Below are 25015 nucleotides of genomic sequence, written 5' to 3' on the forward strand. Positions count from 1 at the left end.
GGGTCTATGTGTGAGTCTATGGGTGTGTGTGTGAGCCTATGGGTCTCTGTGTGAGTCTATGGGTCTCAGTGTGGTGGTGGCGGCTGTGGTGGCGGTGGTGGTAGTAGTGGTGGCGGTAGCTGTGGTGGTGGCTGTGGTGGTGGCTGTGGTGGTGGTGGCGGTAGCTGTGGTGGTGGTGTCGGTGGTGGTGGTGGCTGTGGTGGTAGTAGTGGTGGCGGTAGCTGTGGTGGTGGCTGTGGTGGTGGCTGTGGTGGTGGTGGCGGTAGCTGTGGTGGTGGTGTCGGTGGTGGTGGTGGCTGTGGTGGTGGCTATGGTGGTGGTGTCGGTGGTGGTGTCGGTGGTGGCGGTAGCTGTGGTGGTGGTGTCGGTGCTGGTGGTGGCTGTGGTGGTGGTGGCGGCGGTGGATGAGGTGGTGGCGGTGGTGGTGGCGGGGGGTGGCGGCGGCGGTGGCGGTGGCGGCGGCGGTGGCGGCGGTGGCGGCGGCAGCGGCGGTGGTGGTGGCGGCGGTGGCGGTGGTGGCGGTGGTTTAAATACCACGGAGCTCATTTCATGGGCAGTTTCCGTTCTTGAAGCGCGCGCTGCGCACGGGGGCTTGAAATGAGTCCCTGGGAGAAGACGGTGGGAGGGGGGGGGGTGTAAATCATCATCGCGCGGGCGGGCGGGTGGGCGGGGCGGCGTGCGTGGGGGGCGTGTGGGGGTTTGGGGTGCGTGGAGCCCCCCAGTCCAATCGAGCGACCGTCCGTGCAGGGGCCTCGTGCAGGGGCCTCGCGCAGGGGCCTCGCGCCGGCGTGAGTCCGTTGTCTCATCGATCATGGATATTGAGGACGATCAGCTGCCGCTGCTGTTGTTGCTGCGTTGCCAAAACCAAAAAAACTTCCCCAAAGTTGTCGGCCTCCGCTCGCGATCTTTGGAACGTTTCGTCGCAGCGTTAAAACCAAATCAAGGTCAAATTCACACCCACCACTCGCACCCCCTATAAAAGAGAGAAATCTCTGGCCAAGTTGGCGAGATGTTAACTACCTCGCCAGGTATACAAGAGGACGTGGGTTCGATCCCGACCATAACGATGCCTGCTGCTGTGTATTTCGAGTTTGCGTGTCTCTCTCTCTCTCGCCACGGGTCCCTCCGGTTTTTTCCTCCACATTTAGAATCAAGGTCACCACGCGTTTCGAGGACTTAGCTGCTGCTGTGAATGTCCACGTGGTGATGATAAGCCCACTTCTTTGAGCTACCATTTGTGATAGGCAGGTCGCTACTGGTAAAATACTTAAAAAAAAAACTTCATTTTATAGGTTCATTTAAATCGTTTTCATCCTGTACGAAAATTAAATAAAACGTATGAAAAAAACGAGACTAAATAAAATGTGTTCGCTGTACGATATTAAAATTAGCAACTCATTCTCATCCCAATAAAAAAATAATCAAACGAGCCTCGCAGCAAGCAAGCACGCCAGCGTGACCACACATTCCTCCGCGCGATTAACCAGAATCAGATAATCTGATGAATCTTCACTGATGTGGTGCTTGGGGGGGGGGGGGGTGGTCAGCGAAGTTACGAGGTCCAACCCCCCTCCCGGCGCGTTCGCTTCGGATTTCGCCGTTCCAGTGAAAATCGCCGTCGGCCAACAACAGCTCCGTAAAAATCCTAAATCTTCAGCGGCGCAACATCGCACGCCGATAACGAGAAGCAATAAAGACGAACGCGGTCCCGCTGCTTGCTTTGCCAACCGCCCGCTGGACCAACGCAGTCCGCACGCCCTGTGTCGGTCACGTGCGGCTTGTTTTGACCATACTTCACCGCGCTGGTCAGCGCCGGTTGGGGAAGAAATGGGTCGTCCCAGGACCGTATCGGATGTCACTCGTCACTAATGTGCGACTTGGCCTGGGAGTCGACCTCGGGTCAGAATAAGGGTGAGGGTTGGGCAGAGCGGTGATCACTCAACGCGTCTTGATTTTGAGCTTAGAATACCAAGGCGTTTTCCCTTTGATGCCAGACTGTGTTACCACTACGCGTCTTACATTGCATCCATAACAAAGCGTACATCGCCTTGTGTGTGCGTGGGTCGGCATGTGTGTGCGTGTGTAGGAGTGTTTGTGTAGGGAGGTATTTGTGTCAGTGTGCGCATGAATGTGCGTGTTGGCCTGTACGTGTGTAGGTCTGTATGTGTGTAGGTCTGTATGCGTGTGGGTCTGTACACGCACGTGTAGGTCTGTATGTGTGTAGGTCTGTATGTGTGTAGGTCTGTTTGTGTGTAGGTCTGTATGTGTGTAGGTCTGTATGTGTGTAGGTCTGTATGCGTGTGTAGGTCTGTACGCGCGTGTAGGTCTGTATGTGTGTAGGTCTGTATGTGTGTAGGTCTGTACGCGTGTGTAGGTCTGTACGCGCGTGTAGGTCTGTATGTGTGTAGGTCTGTTTGTGTGTAGGTCTGTATGTGTGTAGGTCTGTATGCGTGTCGGCCTGTATGTGTGTAGGTCTGTGCCCGTGTAGTTTTGTGCGCGCGTAGGTCTGTACGTGCGTGTAGGTCTGTATGTGTGTAGGTCTGTACGTGCGTGTAGGTCTGTATGTGTGTAGGTCTGTATGTGCGTCGGTGGGAAGCGGTAGTGTCGCGGTTGGCGCTATGCTACGAACCTGGCGACCCGGGTTCGATTCCTGCTTACGGCCAACACCAGTGACGATTATTTGAACCGGTCCTGGGCCTCCCCTAGGTCGGCTCAGCCTCAAATGAGTACATGGTGTGGTGTGTAACTATCGTCACTAGGAAGACAAAGGCGGCCGGGCGTGGTGCTGGCCACCCAACCCTTCGTGTTCCTTGACGGCCTTCATAGGTGCTCGCTAACAGCACTTGCCCCAACAGTCTGTCAAGGCTATACGGGAGATCTTTATCTTCGTTTAGGCCTGTGTAAGTGAATGTCAGTCTTTCCTGGTGCGTTTGTATGCAACCGTGAGTGGGGAGCGGTGGGGCAGTGGTTAGGGCAGTGGTTAGGGCACTGCCCTACAAACCCTGCCACCCGAGTTCGATTCCCGCATACACCTTACATCGGTGACGTTTCATCTGAACCAGTCCTGGGCCTCCCCGAGGTCACGTGGTCTCCTGGACATCTGTGAAAAAAGAGCTTTATAGCTCATCGGCTTCCTCCAGCATACATACACATTTTCTATTGTGAATTGCGCCAAACTGTATCGCTACGACATAATTTATGGCGACAATTGTTGTCGCTTAACGCCGCACTCTTCAGGAACGCATCCACCGTACTCGCGCGTTAAGCGAGGACTTGCCGCAATTACGTTCAGACGCTACAGTGCAGTGCCTGGGGTAGGTGGGGCGAAGAAGATGATGAGGATGGGCTGGTGAGGAAGGGGGGCGGGAAGGCTGTGGAGGGGCTAGGGGGTGTCTGTGGGGGCGGGGGTGATTTGCCTACAGCCGTCCACTATCTCGGCTCGATCTGCACCGTCAGATGCGCAAGGGAGCAACTTAAGGGGGAGGGATGATGGGTGTGGTGGTGGTGGGGGTGGATCTTAGCGCGGATTAAACATTCATGCGATAATGCACGGCCCATTCACCCCGCGCGGCCCTAGGCGCACAGCACGGAATGTCAGAATATTTATTCATTACTGGACGAGGAATCCGATGAGCTATGAAGCTCTCTCTCTTTAATGTTTTTTTGTTTTACACGTGCCGTGGGGGGCACGTTGTCAGGAGGTCACAACAACAGACAATGCAAAAAAAAATCCACGATAGCAGTGCAAAGCATAAGGAGGGTGAACAAATCACGGTGGTGGAAATTCCACATCGAAGCGTCGGTCTCGCATCCACTGCGGCGAGGGCGCAATGGCGAGATGTTGTCGCCCTCGCTAGGTGTGCAGGAGGTCGTGGGGGTTCGTTCCCGAGCCTGTGACGATGCCCGCTGTATATTGAGGAGTTTGGAATGTTCTCCCCGTTGAGATTACTCGGCAGTTAGATAGCTAATAGCTCAGTGGGCTTTACCTTGTAAGATAAGTGGCGATGTTTGCACACCGCACCAGGTACTCATTTGAGGCTGAGTCGACCTAGGGGAGGCCCAGGGCCGGTGTTGTAAGTGAGCGGGAATCGAACTCAGGGTCGCCGGGTTCGTAGCGCAGCGTGCAAACCGCGACGCCCCCATACACACATAATCACACACACACACAATCACACACACAATCACACGCACACAATCATACACACACAATCACACAATCACACACACATCCATACACATAATCACACACACACAATCACACACACATAATCACACACACAATCACACACACACATCCATACACACAATCACACACACAATCACACACACACACCGGTACACACACAAACACACACACACCCATACACACAATCACACACACACCCATACACACACAATCACACACACCCATACACACACAATCACACACACACCCATACACACATAATCTCACACACACCCATACAAACACACACACACATACACACACAATCTCACACACACCCATACACACAAACACACACCCATACAAACGCACACACCCGTGCACACACAATCACACACACACCCATACACACAATCACACACACACACCCATACACACAATCACACACACAACCATACACACACAATCACACACACACACCCATACAAACACACACACCCGTGCACACACAATCACACACATACACACACAAACACACACCCGTGCACACACAATCACACACACACACAATCACACACATACACACACAACACACACACACACCCATACAAACACACACACACCCGTGCACACACACAATCACACACACACACACACACAAACACACACCCGTGCACACACAATCACACACACACAATCATACACACATAAACACACACACACACCCATACACACATAATCACACACACAATCACACACACACATCCATACACACAATCACACACACAATCACACACACACACCGGTACACACACAAACACACACACACCCATACACACAATCACACACACACCCATACACACACAATCACACACACCCATACACACACAATCACACACACACCCATACACACATAATCTCACACACACCCATACAAACACACACACACATACACACACAATCTCACACACCCATACACACAAACACACACCCATACAAACGCACACACCCGTGCACACACAATCACACACACACCCATACACACAATCACACACACACACCCATACACACAATCACACACACAACCATACACACACAATCACACACACACACACCCATACAAACACACACACCCGTGCACACACAATCACACACATACACACACAAACACACACCCGTGCACACACAATCACACACACACACAATCACACACATACACACACAACACACACACCCATACAAACACACACACACCCGTGCACACACACAATCACACACACACACACAAACACACACCCGTGCACACACAATCACACACACACACACAATCATACACACATAAACACACACACACACCCATACAAACACACACACCCGTGCACACACACAATCACACACACACACAAACACACACCCGTGCACACACACAATCACACACACAAACACACACACACCCATACACACACAAACCCATACACACACAAACACACACACCCGTGCACACACAATCACACACACACACACAAACACACACACACCCGTGCACACACAATCACACACACACACCCATACACACACAATCACACACACACACACACCCGTGCACACACACAATCACACACACACACGCACTCTCCACACAAAGAACGCCAAGCTACGTCCTTCACTACGCCCTGTGCATTCCTCGCGCTCCCGCCGTAACAAAAGCAATGAATCCTGCTCAAAGTTGGTCTGCGTTCACGAATGCGTGCCCGTGAAATTAACTAATTTTTTTGTGCGCGTCAACAATGCATCGATCAGCTCCCTGTGTCTGGGTGCGGGAAGCATTTCACGCTCTGCTGCGCTACGAACATCTGCACGTCTGTGAGAAAAAAAGAGCTTTTTAGCTCATCGGATTCCTCCAGGATGAATAAATATTATGATTCTGAACCCCGGGGGGCTCCCAAGTTCGCTTCCCGCTCTCGGCCACGAACACCGGTGACGATTGTCTGAACCGGTCCTGCCCCCCCCCCCCTAGATCGAGTCAACATCAAAACGGAGTACCTCGTGGGGTGTGTAAAAAAAAAGCATCGCCACTTAGGGAGACAAAGGCGGCCGGGGAGGGGGGGTTAGTCCTAGCCACCCCAGCCCCTCGTGTGCCACAGTGCCTGCCTTCATAGATGCCAGTCCGCTAACACAGCACTTGCCCTAACAGTCTGTTGCAGGCTATACGGGGAATGCGGGGATCTTTGTCTTTGTCTTGTGCCTGCATGCGCGCGCGCGAGAGAGATTTTGTGCTCGCGATTCTGAACGGCGGTGGGGGTGTGGTGGGGGGGGGGGGGCTGGTGGGGGTGTGGTGGGGGGGGTTGTGGTGGGGGGGGGGTGGTTGTGGTGGAGGGGGTGGACGGAGTTTCTCTATCCGATGGCCAATCGCGTTCTGGGCCAACGCCATCGTCTGCGCCCGATCCGCTCGGCACCGCCACCGCCTTCGTTTCGAAGAGACGAGGAGGCATGGGGAGAGACGGGGGGGGTGCATCGAGAGAGAGGCTAGGCAGTCTGGGCAGGCTAGGCAGGCAGGTTAGGCAGGCGAGGTAGGCAGGCAATTTACACGCCCTTTCATAATACAAAGATCCCCCGTACAGCCTTAACAGAGTCTTGGGGCAAGTGCGGTTAGCGAGTGTCACCTATGAAGGCAGGCACGGCACACGAAGGGGTGGATGGCCAGCACCACGCCCGGCCGCCTTTGTCTCTCTAGTGGCAATGTTCCCTTCAAACGGCACCAGGTTACTCATTTGAGGCTGAGTCGACCTAGCAGGGGAGGCCCAGGGCCGATGTTGTAAACAAGAGCTTCATAGTTCATCGGATTCCTCCACTATCAATATTGTAATTGTGAACTGGGGTCTCTTGCGGGCTCGTTGCGCGGCGCGTTAACCGCTGGGCCACCGCTCCCCATTCCAACTTACGGACACATAAACCACACACACCACGAACACACACACATGCACACACACACACACCACATACATACACAGACATACACACACACTCACACCACACACACCACACACACACCACGCACACACAAACACACAAACTACACACACACACCACACATACACACACATACACACACCACACACACCACGAACACAAACACACACTTACATACACACACCACACACACCACGAACACACACACATACACAACAACAACAACAACCGCCATTCGCCACTAAGTGGCAGTGACGTCACCACGACGCTTGTGCCAGGCCATGTGCACCTTGAGGCCACGTGAAGTGTCGAACGCCCGCTGGCAGGAGGTCACGGGGCAGACCCAGGTGCCACGGGTCGACTGACTGAGATGACTGGCTGATGCACCACTTGTGCCCCCTACTGTGCCAACCTGCTGTGCTTTAGCCACCCGGCGCTCCGCTCGATGTTGTGAGCGTCGCTCCTCCGCCCTCCGTTGTTGTTGGAGGGCGACTGCCTCCAACTGCCCATTAGCGTCCTTCACGAGCCTCCTCCACAGAGGCCGATTTTGATACCACTGGTACCAGTCATCGGCAAGTCCACTCAACTCCACATCCTCCTGTACCACATTACTCCATCTCTTCTCTAGCCTGTGCCAGGCCCGTTTTTCCCCCTCGATTCGGCCAAACAAAAGCTGTTTCGGCATGCGGTGGCTGGTCATGCGGGCTACATGACCCAGCCAACGCAGCCTTGCCTGCCGGAGGAGCTTACCGATGGGACCGTGCCCAGATCTTTCAAGGATTTGTGAGCTCCTCACACAATCCAGCCTGGTTAAACCCAGGATGGATCGTAGGCAGGCCAGCCTAAATGTTTCTAACCGGCGAAGATGTTCCATTAGGGGGGTCCACGTTTCGCAAGCGTAGAGAAAGGAGGGAATGACCGTGGCCGATAAATACCTGAAGCTTAGTGCGGAGCGACAGACCAGGTAGCTTTCACACAGCGTTACGCAACCGATGAAAAGATATTGCCGCTCGACTGATTCGGAGTGAGATCTCTGCTGTTAAACTGGAGCCGGTCATAAGCACACTGCCCAGGTATGGGAAACTCTCCACTCTCTCCACAACTGCCCCATCACCGATTGGGAGTTGTGGGGGTGGAGTGTCCGATGGTACAAAATACCCAGGCAGGTGCTTAGTTTTGGTGGGGCTGATGGTAAGGCCCCATCTCTTAGTGGCATGCTCCAGTCTCAGCAGCAGCGTCTCCAACTCCTCCTCTGAATGAGCAACTATTACCAAATCATCGGCATAAATAACGTGGTTGACCAATAGGGAGCCATCCCTTGACCGCACCCCGGCATCGATCAGCCTCCCATTATATCTGTACCATATGGAGATTCCCCCGGTACAGCTATTGAAGGCTTCACGAACTACGTGGTCAAAATAGATGTTAAATAATGTGGGAGCCAGAGGACATCCCTATCGCACCCCAAGGTGTACAGGGAATGACTCTTACTTATGGCCACGTAGTTTTACCCGGGCCCGCTCACCATCATGAATGTCCTTAATGATCGTGAGCAGAGGGTCAGGTACTCCAAAAGCACGATGAACAACCCAGAGCCCAGGCCTACTGATGGTATCATAGGCCTTTACCAGGTCAATAAAGCAGAGATGTAGGTCTTGCTGGAATTCCCTACACCTCTACTGTAGCAGACGGAGAGAAAAAATGGCATCTGTGCAGGACCGCCCTTTCCTGAAACCGCATTGGGGCTCCACAAGCCTCTCCTCAGCGTGCCTGGCAAGGCGATGTTGAATAATCCTTTCCAGGACCTTTCCCGGCACACTGAGGAGTGAGATGCCCCTGTAGTTGTTACAGTCTGCGCGGTCCCCCTTCTTAAAGAGGGGGACCACCAAGGCATCCTTCCAATCATGCGGAACCCGTCCAGTGGTCCAGACTGTTGTTATGATGTCATATAGGGCAGTCTGTGCACAAACGCCACCCTCCCTCAGAATTTCGCTTGAGAGATCATCTCTGCCCGCTGCCTTTCCTGGTCTCAGACTCTCGATCGCCTTCAGTACTTTCTCAACAGATGGCACCTCAACCAGCCACTCACAGGGGGTGACTTCTTCCAATATTTGAGGCACCGCTGCCTCAGCAGGGTCATCCCCACTTTGTGCCACAATGTTTTCCTGGCTGAGGGATTTTCCCTCCCCCAGGACCTCACAGAAATGCTCAGCAAATCTGCAAACCTGTTCCTGGGGGTCGGAGATTGGATCACCGTTTTTCCCCTAATGATGGTAATAGGTGTGGCGCTGTAGGTTACTTTTTTGATGGAGTTAAATAGAGATTTGTGATCGCGGGCCACTGAGGCAGACTCCATCTCCTCAGCAACCCGCGACCACCACCCATCCTTGCAGCGCCTCACGGCTCTCCGAACCTCCGAGCGAAGGCTGCGGTAAGCCTCCTCACTTTCTAACGTGGGATTCTGTAGCCGATGACAGAGGGCCTGTCGCTTTTTCTCAACCATCCTGAACACCTCCTCTGTCAGCCAGGGTCTACCGCGTACCCAAAGCAGCCATTGCAGCTGCATGAGTCACAGTTCTAAACCTCGCCCATTTACCCTCGACATCAGGAGGAGTGGGGGACGATGCCAACCCCAGCCGCAGGCGATGATGAAATTCTCGCTTGCAACTTTCATCAGATAACTGAGATCAGGCCACTTTTGGTTGGAATGGGGTCCTGGGTGTACACCCACCACCGGAGCGGAAGAATGGCAGGCGCATCTTACAGATGACAAGTCGATGGTCAGAGGGCAGATCAGCTCCACGGTAGGTCCTGGTGTCAAGGACATGGGCTCGCATCCGCTGGTCCGTCACTATGTAGTCCAGCAGATGGTCTTGCTTGGACCCGACATGCATCCATGATGTTGTGTGCATGTGCCGATGCCGGAACAGCGTGTTGGTAATTACAAGCCCATGGGCTGCACAAAAATCTAGCCGCCTCCTACCGTTGTTATTGAGCTGATCCGGCCCATGCCCTCCAATCACTCCAGACCAGGTGCCAGCATCATGACCAACTCGGGCATTGAAGTCACCCAACATGATGACTCTATGCCGAGGTGCCACTTTAGCCAGCACCTGTGACAGGAGGTCATAGAAGGCATCTGACTCATCGGCTTTGCCTGCATCCCTCCACGGATGTTCGTCTGCGGTGGGGGCATAAGTAACCATGACCACCAATCCTCGCCTCCGATTGATGGGAAGGCGAGCCCAAAGTAGCCTGGGGCTTACAGCTTCCCACACCTCACCGCCACGCTCCCACGCCCCCATCATTCTTTTGTTCTTAAGAAGAGCCACACCCTGTTGTTTGACAGTCTGCTGCCCCGAGTAGAGGACTGTCCACCCCTCATGGTGGCAGGAGCCAGAACCGGTCCACCAGACCTCCTTAATGCCACAGAGATCCAGGCGGTACCGATCCAGCTCCCGAAAGAGGAGTGGCAGCCTCTCCTCCGCAGTGAGCGTTCGAACATTCCACGTGGCCAAACGAAGTGGCTTTTCGTTGTTTCTGGAGGAGCCCCGAGGGTAGATATTCAATCTCCTGGCTCCGCCAATTGGGGTTTGGCCAGGAGACATCATAGACGCCTGTCTCCCCGGGGCCTCCGGCACAAGCTTATTAGTTACATATTTAAGTCGTAGTTTCGTGGTAATTTTTTTAAGGTGGAGGGGTTACCAGTCCCTCGCACCCGTCCAGAGCCCCCTGTTTAGCCCCTGTGGTGGTCACAGACGCCATGAGGGGAGGAGCCAATCGGAATTGGCTCTCCCCGCACAGCACTGTCCACGACAGAGTTGCCCGTCCGGCACCGCGAGGAGGTAGGGGTTGTTTTTGCCGGACACACATACACACACACATACACACACAGACATACACACACACCACACACATACACACCCACACCACACACACACCACACACACACCACATACACACACCACACACACTCCGCGCACAGAAGCAATTATGCACGGTTATATTGCCCGACCTCTCCCGATCCGTCTCATCTCTCTCGGAGGCAAAATGCTGCAAGCAGCGCCGCTCATTCATCCTCGCCATACCCCTGCCCATCTCTCTCTCTGTCACTCTGCATCTCCCTGCCTCCTCTCTTTCTCTCTCTCCGTGTCTTTTTGTGTCTCTTTCTCTCTCTCTGTCCATCTGTGTGTGTCTCCGCCCTCCCTGCCTCCACTCCATCTTGCTGTGTCTATGCGTCTGTTTGTGTCACATCGTGCCTCACTATCTCTCTCTGTGTGTGTCTCTCCGTCTCTGTGTATTGTGTCCGCCTTTCTATTCACGTCGCTCTCACTCACTCGAACTCTCACGATGTCTTTCTCTCTGTCTGTGTTTGTCTTCTCTCGTTCTCTGTGGCTCTTTCTGTCTGCCTCCCTTGTCTCTCTCTGTCTCTCTTGGCGTCTCTGTGTATCTCTTCATCGCTCTCCGTGTGTCTCTGTCTCTCTCACTTCGCGTGTCCTTCTGTGCGTCTGTGCCTCTCTCTCCATCTCGGTGTCTTTCTGTGTCCGTGTTTCCGTGTGTCTGCCCTCCGCCTCTCTATCTCTGTCCCTCACCGCTGTCGCAGGGTCTACACCGAGAGAGAGAGAGACACACACACTTGAGACACAGGCAGAGAGACACAGAGAGATACACAGACTTTTTTGTACTTTTAAACAACTTTTATTGCCGCCAGCAGCAACAACACTAGAGGCGATTTCGATACGAAATACACAAAGTCACCAGCAACACAAATGAAAATTAACGCTACAAATCCACACGCTGTGGCGCTAAAAGGCACCGCGCACAACACAAAAGAAAAGTCACGTGGTGGTGGTGGTCATCGCGCACGCCACGGTGACGAGCGAGCGCTTCAGAAGGTGAACACGTGAGGTTCCGTCCACGCTGGTACAGAGAGGGGCTTGTCCGGCTCCCCAGCGTTCGAGGAAGACGCGCTGCACATCACCGACATGTGTGTGGTACATGGCGTGCTCCAGCCGGAGCCGCGCCTTAAGCAGGCCTCTGAACACTGGAAGCACAGAGCAGCCGTCAGTGTTACCTTGCAGCATCTTTTTTCTCGTTCTGTACACAGAGAGAGAGAGAGAGACAGAGAGAGACACACACAGACACAGAGAGGGAGACAGAGAGAGATACAGATAGAGACACAGAGAGACGGAGAGAGAGAGACACAGAGAGAGAGACACACAGAGAGAGAGACACACACACACAGAGAGACAGAGACAGAGAGAGACAGAGAGGGAGAGAGACACAGAGAGACACAAAGAGATACAGAGAGAGAGACAGAGAGGGAGACAGAGAGAGAGAGAGAGACACACACACAGAGAGAGACACAGAGAGACACACAGAGAGAGACACAGGGAGAGACACAGAGAGAGACAGAGAGGGAGACAGAGAGAGACACAGAGAGAGACACAGAGAGAGAGTGTGAGATGCACGAAGGAGATCTACTTATCACCAATTTGACTTTGACCTTTTTTCCCACGCCCCAACGAAGTTGTGGCACGGCACCGCACGGGTCCCGTGTAAATCTCCGCCTTCACCTGGAGGAAACCACGTAAATCCCTCGGCGCGCTTTTATCAGTTAATGAGATGCCCGCGAATTACGGCGCAGGCCTCCAGTGCCCGTGGTGGTGGTGGTGGTGAAGAGGGGAGAACGCCGAGCCGGCGAATCTCCGCGTGGCTCCACCGGAGGCGGTTTCGCGTAACTAAACCTATAAACTATTTTTATTTATTTTTTTACCCCAGGTAAGGCCCCACTGAGGTGCTACGTAGCTTTTTTTTTAAAATGAGAAGTAACTTGGCTATCACAAATGGTCGCTCGACGTAGTGGGCTCATGTCATCATCGTCGTCGTCGTCGTCGTCCTCGTGTGGAGATTCATCGCAGCAGCCACTTACTCTAGAACGCGTGGTGTCTATAGATGTTGAGGTCGGAGGGGGTGGGAGACAGGAGGATCCAGAGAAAAATCCACGCGGCCACGGACAGAGAGACACCGCAAACTCCAAATATACAGCAGCAGGTGTCAAGGTCGGGATCGAACCCACGACCTCCTGTACACCAGGCGAGGGAGTTAACATCTCCTAGCCACCGTGATGATGATGAGAGAGAGAGAGACGCAAACTCTAAATACACAGCAGGCTTCAGGGTCTGGATCGAACCCACGACCTCCTGCATACCAGGCGAGGTAGTTAACATAAATGACGTCGTCACTTGATGACTAAGCGCTTCAGCAGCAGCAGCAGGAGTGGTGTTGGAGGAGAGCGATCGAAGTTGTTCAACGTCGTGCCGAATGGTTACGTGGTGTTGTGTCCATCCAGATGCTCTCCATGGGAGCTCCTGTCACTCTCTCTATCTATCTATCGACTGATAGTGACATTGAGAAAGTGAGAGGAATAGAGAGAGAGAGGGAGATAGGGAGATACTTTGACTTTTAAAACACTTTCATTGCTGCCAAGCAGCAATTTCACTGGAGCCGATTTCGATACAAAAACCCCACGTGCAAAAACAACAGCGTCGCGTGTGCACGTCACAAACAAGAGCATGACCCGCGTGGCCACGTGACCCCGCACGCGCCACGCCCATAAAACAAACGGCACGTGGTCGCGCCCTCCGCGCGCACGACGACTTGAGGCACGTTAGGAGATGCAATGAAGAACGCAGAGGGATTGACCCACCCCCAGCGTTCGAAGAACCACGCACGCATATTCTTAGTTTTTTCGGTAAAGTCACGTTGAAGAGAAACAACAAAATAACAAAATATATATAAAACAATAAAAAATTCTCACGACGTTTCGACCATAACTCAAACGGTCATCATCAGGTGTGTCGGTTTGCATAAATTATAAATATATATATTTTGTTATTTTGTTGTTTCTCTTCAACGTGACTTTACCGAAAAAACTAAGAATATGAATTACTGCAGTCACGAAAGCTTTAAATCAAAATTTAACCACGCACGCGTCACCAGTATGTGAGCCGTACGCTTGCGCTGCAACTGGAGCCGTGCCTTGAGCAGGCGCCTGAACACTTGTGCACCGTCAGAGCAGCCGTCAGTGTACGCTGCCATCGTGGCTCGGGCACAGGCGGAGATTGCGAGATCGTGACGCTTGTTCGCCAGGTAAGGCACCTCGTGTCTATGAGCCGCTGGCAGCGCAAGTACCGGTGGGGCAGATACTCAACTGGCACTGCAGAAAGCGCACAAGTCTGGTACCCCTGGGGGAATTCGGCTGAGAGTGAGATCGCGTTGAGGGAGTTAATGAGAACGCGAAAGGGAGTGAGTGAGAGCGAGTGAGAGAGAGAGAGAGAGTGAGAGAGAGAGAGAGTGAGAGAGAGAGAGAGTGAGAAAGAGAGTGAGACTTTGACTTTTTAAACAACTTTTATTGCCGCCAGCAGCAAAAGCACTGGAGGCGATTTCGATATGAAATACACAAAGTCACCAGCAACACAAATGCAAATAAACGCTACAAACCCACGCGCTGTGGCGCTAAAAAGCACCGCGCACAACACGAAAGAAAAGTCACGTGGTGGTTGTGGTGGTGGTCATCGCGCAGGCCACGTTGACGAGCGAGCGCTTCAGAAGGTGAACACGAGGGTGCCGTCCACGCTAGTACAGAGAGAGAGAGTGAGAGACAGAGAGAGTGAGAGAGAGAGAGTGTGAGAGACAGAGAGAGTGAGAGACAGAGAGTGAGAGACAGAGAGTGAGAGACAGAGAGAGAGTGAGAGACAGAGAGAGTGAGAGAGAGTAAGAGAAAGTGAGAGACAGAGAGTGAGAGACAGAGAGTGAGAGACAGAGAGTGAGAGACAGAGAGTGAGAGACAGAGAGTGAGAGACAGAGAGTGAGAGACAGAGAGTGAGAGACAGAGAGTGAGAGACAGAGAGTGAGAGACAGAGAGTGAGAGACAGAGAGAGTGAGAGACAGAGAGTGAGAGACAGAGAGTGAGAGACAGAGAGTGAGAGACAGAGAGTGAGAGACAGAGAGTGAGAGACAGAGAGAGTGAGAGACAGAGAGTGAGAGACAGAGAGTGAGAGACAGAGAGTGAGAGACAGAGAGAGTGAGAGACAGAGAGTGAGAGACAGAGAGAGAGTGAGAGACAGAGAGAGTGAGAGAGAGAGAGTGTGAGAGACAGAGAGAGTGAGAGACAGAGAGTGAGAGACAGAGAGAGTGAGAGACAGAGAGTGAGAGACAGAGAGTGAGAGACAGAGAGTGAGAGACAGAGAGAGAGTGAGAGACAGAGAAAGTGAGAGACAGAGAGTGAGAGACAGAGAGTGAGAGACAGAGAGTGAGAGACAGAGAGTGAGAGACAGAGAGTGAGAGACAGAGAGTGAGAGACAGAGAGAGTGAGAGACAGAGAGTGAGAGACAGAGAGTGAGAGACAGAGAGTGAGAGACAGAGAGTGAGAGACAGAGAGTGAGAGACAGAGAGAGTGAGAGACAGAGAGTGAGAGACAGAGAGTGAGAGACAGAGAGTGAGAGACAGAGAGAGTGAGAGACAGAGAGTGAGAGACAGAGAGAGAGTGAGAGACAGAGAGAGTGAGAGAGAGAGAGTGTGAGAGACAGAGAGAGTGAGAGACAGAGAGTGAGAGACAGAGAGAGTGAGAGACAGAGAGTGAGAGACAGAGAGTGAGAGACAGAGAGTGAGAGACAGAGAGAGAGTGAGAGACAGAGAAAGTGAGAGACAGAGAGTGAGAGACAGAGAGTGAGAGACAGAGAGTGAGAGACAGAGAGTGAGAGACAGAGAGTGAGAGACAGAGAGTGAGAGACAGAGAGAGTGAGAGACAGAGAGTGAGAGACAGAGAGTGAGAGACAGAGAGTGAGAGACAGAGAGTGAGAGACAGAGAGTGAGAGACAGAGAGAGTGAGAGACAGAGAGTGAGAGACAGAGAGTGAGAGACAGAGAGTGAGAGACAGAGAGAGTGAGAGACAGAGAGTGAGAGACAGAGAGAGAGTGAGAGACAGAGAGAGTGAGAGAGAGAGAGTGTGAGAGACAGAGAGAGTGAGAGACAGAGAGTGAGAGACAGAGAGTGAGAGACAGAGAGTGAGAGACAGAGAGTGAGAGACAGAGAGAGAGTGAGAGACAGAGAGAGTGAGAGAGAGAGAGTGTGAGAGACAGAGAGAGTGAGAGACAGAGAGTGAGAGACAGAGAGTGAGAGACAGAGAGAGAGTGAGAGACAGAGAGAGTGAGAGAGAGAGAGTGTGAGAGACAGAGAGAGTGAGAGACAGAGAGTGAGAGACAGAGAGTGAGAGACAGAGAGTGAGAGACAGAGAGTGAGAGACAGAGAGTGAGAGACAGAGAGTGAGAGACAGAGAGAGAGTGAGAGACAGAGAGAGTGAGAGAGAGAGAGTGTGAGAGACAGAGAGTGAGAGACAGAGAGAGTGAGAGACAGAGAGTGAGAGACAGAGAGTGAGAGACAGAGAGTGAGAGACAGAGAGTGAGAGACAGAGAGAGAGTGAGAGACAGAGAGAGTGAGAGAGAGAGAGTGTGAGAGACAGAGAGAGTGAGAGACAGAGAGTGAGAGACAGAGAGTGAGAGACAGAGAGTGAGAGACAGAGAGTGAGAGACAGAGAGTGAGAGACAGAGAGTGAGAGACAGAGAGAGAGACTGAGAGACAGAGAGTGAGAGACAGAGAGAGTGAGAGAGAGAGAGTGTGAGAGACAGAGAGAGTGAGAGACAGAGAGTGAGAGACAGAGAGTGAGAGACAGAGAGAGTGAGAGAGAGAGAGTGTGAGAGACAGAGAGAGTGAGAGACAGAGAGTGAGAGACAGAGAGTGAGAGACAGAGAGAGTGAGAGACAGAGAGTGAGAGACAGAGAGAGAGTGAGAGACAGAGAGAGTGAGAGAGAGAGAGTGTGAGAGACAGAGAGAGTGAGAGACAGAGAGTGAGAGACAGAGAGTGAGAGACAGAGAGTGAGAGACAGAGAGAGTGAGAGACAGAGAGTGAGAGACAGAGAGAGATGAGAGACAGAGAGAGTGAGAGAGAGAGAGAGTGTGAGAGACAGAGAGAGTGAGAGACAGAGAGTGAGAGACAGAGAGTGAGAGAGCTCCTTTATAGTGGAGGCCTCTTCCGCGACCAGCGGCGCGAGACGAGCAATTGCAGGGCTGTACCTTTTTAATATATCAAATTTAATTTAAATACGTTCAAATTTTGATGGGGTTTTTTGTAATCAACAAAAATTTGAGACAAAATTACGTGAAAGAATGTAATTATGAAAACATTATATTAAATGCGTAAAAATTTAGATTTCTTTTGTAATATTTTTTAATATAAAATTCTACTTTTTTAACGTGCAAAAATATAATCTGGATGAAATATCATTTTAAACGCGTTAATATTTTTCCCTTGACAAAAATTATGCATCGAAAAAATATATCCTTTTGAATGCGTTAAAATGTGGATTTTTGGTTGTGATAAAACAAATGAACGGAGACATTTTTATTTTTTAATGACGCACAAATCCTATGGGTAGACGATTACCTTTGTTGAGCGGCACGCGGCGGCCCGCGGTGGCCAGAAAAGTCCTCGTCGCCTGAGATTTGGGTTCAGAATACAAAACGTCAAACCGGCTACAGCACCCCCAGACTCGCCGATCGCTCGCCACTGCTCAGCGCAGACGAGGAGCGGGCGACGAGGAGCGGGCGACGAGGAGCGGGCGACGCGGTGACAACGTACGGAGAGGGGGGGGGGCGGGTGGGTGCGTGGAGCGAGACGCGAGAGATGGCAACCCGCGTGTGAAAGATATCAACGAGGACAACGAGGACACGGCGTTAGAGGTGGCTGATGGGCTGGGATTGATGCGTTGGGACATCGATGATGACGATGCGGTGATGATGACAATGTTGATGGTGACGACGATGATGATGATGGTGATGATGACGAAGTTGATGACGATGATGGTGACGATGATGGTGACGATGATGTCGATGGTGGCAATAGTGACGATGGTGACGACGGTGACGACGATGATGATGACGATGGTGACGACGATGATGATGATGACGATGGTGACGAAGATAGACCAAGTGTCCTGCACTGCACGGGCACAGCGCAGAGAGAGAAGTCACTCCGCTTCGCTATGCAGGCCACTTTCTGTTCTCTGTCTCTCTGTGAGGTCACCCCTTGTAACCCCAGGGAGAGGGGGGGGGGGGGTCATCTCCGTGGACCCCGGGGTCACCGGGTCACGACTCGATTTATCGATCGCGGATGACCTCACAGGAATCGATCACTGCATGGCACTAATGCAACGGGGTGGGGTGGTCATCAGCTTCGTGGAGCTACAGAGGCGGTACTCTGGTTCGCTGGCCAGGGTTCTCACTCGGTGAGATCCCTTCTTCCAAACGATGATGATAAGCCACTTCGTTGAGCTATCATTTGTGATCGCCAGGTGGCTTCTGAAACAAGAGCTGTGGTAGCTCAACGGGGCCTTATCTGGTCAAATAAAACAAAAAAAATAGTTTTGGTTTAGTATCGCAGAAGCGATGCGGTTCAGTTAGGCAGCCCTGGTTAATACCAGGGGTGTATTAACCATGGTCGTAGATGTTTATAATCCCGTGGCTTCTTATTCTTATGCCACGTCTTCTTCTTCTGCCACGTCTTCTTCTTCTGCCGCATTTTCTTCTTATTTCACATCTAAATCTTTTCCAGTCGCTCCCGGCCGTTATTCCGCATCTCCATCGCTCAACTCGCATCTCCCTCCTCCTCACCTCCTGCCCGCCGTGTCTGCGAACCCCTCGGCAGCACCCATAGATGTTACGCCATGCTTTGTAGATATATAATATATTTATTTTGTTTGCATCAGCCTGCATGCATCGTCATATTTTTGTTTTTTAAGTAATCTGTTTACCTTTCCTATCTTTGCACTCCTATCGTGTTTGTATTGTTTCGTTATTTAGTAACGTTTTGACCCCGTGCCTCTTACTGGGACACGTGTGAACAAATAGCTTCACAGCTCATCGGATTCCTCCTCCAGCATAAATACATGTTCCGCTGATTGATTTTTTTCTTACGGATAGTTTATGAATCGTGAGTTGGCAATCGGCGTCCGAGTATATCTAGGGGGTGGTAACGTTGAAACGCTCAGTGATCCGCAGAATAAGTCAGGATATGCTGTCTGCAGAAAAAAAAAACACGGACATCATCAGTTTTCCATCCGGGCTGAAAATGCTAGCGGCAGATGGAAAAAATATATATATTTTTTAAACGCAAACTATTTATATGTTTGAAATCGCACAGCTAAAGCAATCTGATTTCGTTTGAGGAGGGGGGGGGGGGTTGTGGTTGTTTTTGTTGTTGTTTTTTTTTCCCTCCGCAAGAACAAGGACGGTTTTTTTGTAATCTGTGTGCCGTGTATGTTCACGAGCCTGTGATGGGGATTGGGCAGTGGTGGGGTGGGGGGTGGTGGAGGTGCTGGGAGAGAGCAAATGAGATCGTTCCATATCGCGAGAGTACACAAACCCACGGCTTCGCGATGTTTTTTTCCGATCCCGCACACGACGACGAAAACACAACAGCAGCGCCGAGGGCTTGGCTCGTGTCTGGAACCACTCAGAACACCTGGGTTCGAATCCAGGTCTCGGCCGGCTGATGGCCGGATGGCCGGCTGGCCGGCTGGCCGGCCGGCTGGCCGACTGGCTGGCTGGCCGACTGGCTGGCCGACTGGCTGGCTGGCCGACTGGCTGGCCGGCTGGCTGGCCGACTGGCTGGCTGGCCGACTGGCTGGCCGGCTGGCTGGCCGACTGGCTGGCTGAACGGCTGGCTGGCCAACTGGCTGGCCGGCTGGCTGGCCGGCTGGCCGTGTAGCTGGCTGGCCGGATGGCTGGCCGGCTGGCTGGCCGGCTGGCTGGCCGGATGGCCGGCTGGCTGGCCGACTGGCTGGCTGGCCGACGGGCTGGCTGGCCGGCTGACTGGCCGACTGACTGGCTGGCCGGATGGCTGTCTGGCTGGCCGGCTGTCCGGCCGTGGGTGCGTGCGTGCAGCTGCGGTTAAATTGGGTTCCCGAGTGGAGCGGCATTGTTTGCGTTTGTCGGAGGTGCAATGAGCTGAATCTTGCGTGACGATTTCTAATTTAACACCATGGGGTGGTGGCAGGAGGGGGTATAATGTGTGCACCTATTGTTTGATGGAGCCCCGACAATCACCTCGTTAAACCATGGTCACCTCGTTCAATTAGAGAAATCGGTTTAAATCACGGGTCGATGAAACCCAGATGCCAGATGCGAACCCAGCAACTCAGTGGTGCTGGTGCAGTGATCTCTCTCTCTATCACACAACCCCCACCTCTTCACCGCATCTCTTTGTAAAGTCATCGTCGCCAAGTAATGATATCCACTGCTAGATGAACACCTCCAAGATACCGCCATCGCCTTACGGCCTTTGAGTATGTACTTGTTGTAGAACTTCTTTCGCACCGTACGTAGCCAAACCGTGCTCATCGGAGGTGCGGGGCAAGGACAGCAAACTGAACACGCATACAAAGGCAGTTCTACAGAAATGAGTTTATCAATCTAGAGGACGATGATTGAAAAGTGGCACAGCTCCCAGCGGCGTCCTAACATCGGAAGGGAAGAGCGTTCCAGACGGCCGCAGAAGCGGCATCTGAAAGTGCCGCGCGTTGACGCGGTGTGACCTTGCGTCTTTGTGTCGATGGCTTGAGGTGAACAAAAGCTTCAGTTTGGCTCCGGCTCTCCAGACATCATCCGTGGCGCCTGATGTCTATAAACTCGTTGTTGTTTTCTCACTTGCTGCCCTCCGGAGGTCTCTTTAATTGCTCTTGTAATGCCTGTTGACTCGTAAAAGTTGCCTTCTGCCTCAAATGAGTACCTGGTGCGGTGTGTAGTAAGCATTCCCATTGGGGAGACAAAGGCGGCCGAGGCGTGGTGCTGGCCACCCCACCCACCTTGTGTGCCATGGTTGCGGCCTAAGTCGGGCGCTGCTCGCTAACAGCACTTGCCCCAACAGTCTGTTAAGGCTATAGGGGTTGTCTTTGTCTTTGTTGCTGCGTACAACACGTGGTTAGGTGTGAAAATGGCATCCCTTCCTCTCTGCTGTGCGTCTTGTTTGCCCTCTCTCCTATTGAGCCTGGTTCCCCGAGTTCGATTCCCACTCACGATCAACAACAGTGGCGATGATCTGAGTTGGTCCTGGCTCCCCCCCACCCCCCCCCCTCCCCTAGGTCGACTCAGCCTTAAAATTAGTACCTGGTGTGGCATGTAGAGATCGCCATTGGGGAGACAAAGGCGATCGGGCATGGCTCTGGTTATACACCCTTTAATGTGTATCCTCATTTGGTCGTTAAGAATAGGCATGATTTTAAAATATATTATCATGAATGATAATTATCCATAATAGAGGGGTTTTTTTGTTGGATCGCATAAATACGACCGACTGTCGTTAAACCCGCGACATATTTATATTTACGCGATCTAACCCAAAAAAAACCTCTATTGGGGTATTATATTGGTCGCGAAAGCCTCTGTGTTTTAAAATCATAATTATGTTTGGCATGTTGCCGAACATGAGCTGCTGCCAGAATTCCATCGCCATCCAGTATTCGCGCGCTTAACCCTGACCCGTGTGGCGTTGATGTTGTTCATAACGGTGATTGTGAAAAAAAATTGATCGCGCAAAAATAGTCACGTTAACAAACATTAAAATGAGCTTTTGGCCCTGGGCTGCATTGGCTTCTAGTGGTGGAGCGGTGCGTCCTGTCATCACAGTCACAACGTAGTGCCCGTGATGTTTTAAGTAATATTCGTATGGAGTCATCGCTGGAACGTTTCAAATCTCCGAACCGGGCAGAGCCCTTGCCGTTAGTTAAAACAGCTCAGACGCCGAGTGTGGCAGATTTCCTGCCACGGGCAATTTTAAAGCAACGGGGGGTGCCCATTTACGTCCTTTCTGGTAAGTGGCTGTGTTCGCTCAAGGAAAGAGTTTTATGAGTCCGTGGCATTTCACACATATATATAACTAAAAACTTAACTTTGTTTTTGCTTACCAGCTGTATAGCTCTTTTTAATTGTCAGAAGCGACCTGGCCATCACAAATGAATGCTCAACAAAATAAGTGGATTGTCATCACGTGAACATTTATAGCGGCAGCCAAATCGTCTCTAAGCCGGTCGACCCGGAGAAAAATCCACGCGAACGCGGGGTGAGAGAGAGAGAGAGAGACGCGAACTCCAAATACACAGCAGGCGTCAGTCGGGATCGAACCCACGTCCTCCTGCATACCAGGCGAGGTCGTTAAAATCTCGCCATCCAAAGCCGTCAAGCCTGTTCTGTATTCCAACTTCTCCGTATGCGGCTAATTGGCTTTGCCCCATCAGTTTTTTTTTTTCTCCCCGGCTCTCGACATGAAAACACATCCTCGATATGAAAGGAAATATGACATTAAACATAAAGAACGTAACATTTAAAAATATTTTTTTTGGGAAAAGGCATGGGACACGCTCCCTAACAGCGCTTGCCCCAACAGTCTGTCGAAGGCTATACGGGGGATCTTTGTCTCTGCGTGTGTTTGATCCTGCCGGCCCGTGCACGGCAGATGAGATGTTGCTAATCAAGCGAGGCCGGCATCTTAATCCCGCAGTCTTCGCCGAGCTGCGATGTCTTAATTTACTGATAACGTCCTAGTCTACTGCTCCTCCTCCTCATCCACCTCCTCCTCCACCTCCACCAACTCCTCCACCTCCACCACCATCTCCTCCACCTCCACCACCTCCTCCACCTCCTCCACCTCCTCCATCTCCACCTCCTCCTCCACCTCCTTCTCCTCCACCTCCTCCTCCACCTCCACCTCCACCACCTCCTCCACCTCCTCCACCTCCTCCTCCACCTCATCCACCTCCACCACCTCCTCCACCTCCTCCATCTCGACCGCCTTCTCCTCCACCTCCTCCTCCACCTCCTTCTCCTCCACCTCCTCCAACTCCTCCACCTCCTCCAACTCCTCCACCTCCACCTCCTCCAACTCCTCCACCTCCTCCACCTCCTCCAACTCCTCCAACTCCTCCACCTCCTTCACCTCCTCCAACTCCTCCACATCCTCCTCCACCTCATCCTCCACCTCCACCACCTCCTCAACCTCCTCCTCCACCTCGTCCTCTACCTCATCCTCCACCTCCACGACCTTCTCCTACTCCACCACCTCCTCTGCGTCTCACACTGCCACCCGTGCCCGACTGCCCCTGCCCCGTCCGCCTGCCGGTCCTTCTGTGACCGCGCTGCGACCCGAGTTCGATTCCCGCTCACGACCGCCACCAACACAAAGTGCCGATTAGCGCAGCCTTTCCTGGGTCGCTCCGAAGTCCACTCGGCATTGAATGAGTACCCGGTGCTGTGTGACTATCGCCACTGGGGAGACAAAGGCGGCCGGGCGTGGTGCTGGCCACCCACCCCGCCTCCGTCTGCCGTGCCGAGCCTTACATCGGTGGCCCTCGCTAACCGCGCACTTGCCCTAAGATTCCATCGAGGCTATACGGGGGATCTTTGTCTTGGGTGTTTTTTTTGTAGGTGTTTACGCGCGTATGCTTGTCTCTGTGTTCACGTGTGGTGTTGACGCGTTGTGCTGCTGCGTGTGTTGTGCTGCTGCGTGTGTTGTGCTGCTCGATGCGTGTGTTGTGCTGCTCGATGCGTGTGTTGTGCTGCTGCGTGTGTTGTGCTGCTGCGTGTGTTGTGCTGCTGCGTGTGTTGTGCTGCTCGATGCGTGTGTTGTGCTGCTGCGTGTGTTGTGCTGCTCGATGCGTGTGTTGTGCTGCTGCGTGTGTTGTGCTGCTGCGTGTGTTGGGCTGCTCGATGCGTGTGTTGTGCTGCTGCGTGTGTTGTGCTGCTGCGTGTGTTGTGCTGCTCGATGCGTGTGTTGTGCTGCTCGATGCGTGTCTGCTGTTGTTTGCTGTCTTTGTTAAAGCACTATGGGTGCTTACCCCCCCCCCCACCCCCCAAAAACAATATATAAAGAAAAACACAGATAAAGATTCCCCGTATAGCCTTCACAAACTGTTTGGGGCAAGTGCTGTTTAAGCGAGCATCTATGAAGGCCGGCACGGCACACGAGGGGGTGGCGATGTTTCACTCCACACCGCACCAGGTACTCATTTGAGGCTGAGTCTACCTAGGGGAAGCCCCAGAACCGATTCGGACGATCGTCACCGGTGTTGGCCTTTCACACGCAGAGCGCATCATACCCACACGACTGATACACTCAGACATGCTGGTACACAAATGGTCACAATCACAAAGCACGCGCGAGGTGACACGCACGCACGCACGCACACACGCACGCACGCACGCACACACGCACGCACGCACGCACACACGCACGCACAGCCTACGTACAGCCTACGCACAGCCTACGCACAGCCTACGCACAGCCTACGCACAGCCTACGCACAGCCTACGCACAGCCTACGCACTCTCGAACAAAGGCAAAGATTCCCCACCTTAGCCTTCACAGACTGTTGGGGCAAGTGCTGTTCGCGAGTGCCAGCAGCACCCTATGAAGGGCGGCACTGCACACGAGGGGGTGGGTGGCCAGCACCACGCCCGGCCGCCTTTGTCTCCCCACCGGCGATGTTTACACACCGCACCAGGTACTCATTTGAGGCTGAGTCGACCTAGGGGAGGCCCAGGACCGGTTCAGATAATCGCCACCGGTGTTGGCCGTGAACGGGGATCGAACTCGGGTCGCCGGGTTCGTAGCGCGGCGCGCTAACCACAGCACCACCGTTCCCCCCACACAGACACAGACGGGCTGTATTTGGGGGTGTTCCGTGTGGGTGTGAGTGGCTGTTGCGGCCGGGGGCTGGCCCAAGAGTGTAAAATGCAGAGACTGTTCGTGATTGGTTCAGCTCGGAGGGT

General features: G+C 52.8%; 1 protein-coding gene across 10 annotated transcripts in view; it reads left to right on the forward strand.

Annotated features, from left to right (window-relative positions):
• LOC116954900 (semaphorin-6A-like) overlaps nt 1-25015 on the forward strand; it is a 179372-nt gene that overhangs the window by 31760 nt on the left and 122597 nt on the right. The window lies entirely within an intron of this gene.

The sequence above is a fragment of the Petromyzon marinus genome, chromosome 57, assembly GCF_048934315.1.
Source record: "Petromyzon marinus isolate PM22_M1 ecotype Great Lakes invasive population chromosome 57, UKy_Petmar_22M1.pri1.0, whole genome shotgun sequence".
Classification (NCBI taxonomy): domain Eukaryota; kingdom Metazoa; phylum Chordata; class Hyperoartia; order Petromyzontiformes; family Petromyzontidae; genus Petromyzon; species Petromyzon marinus.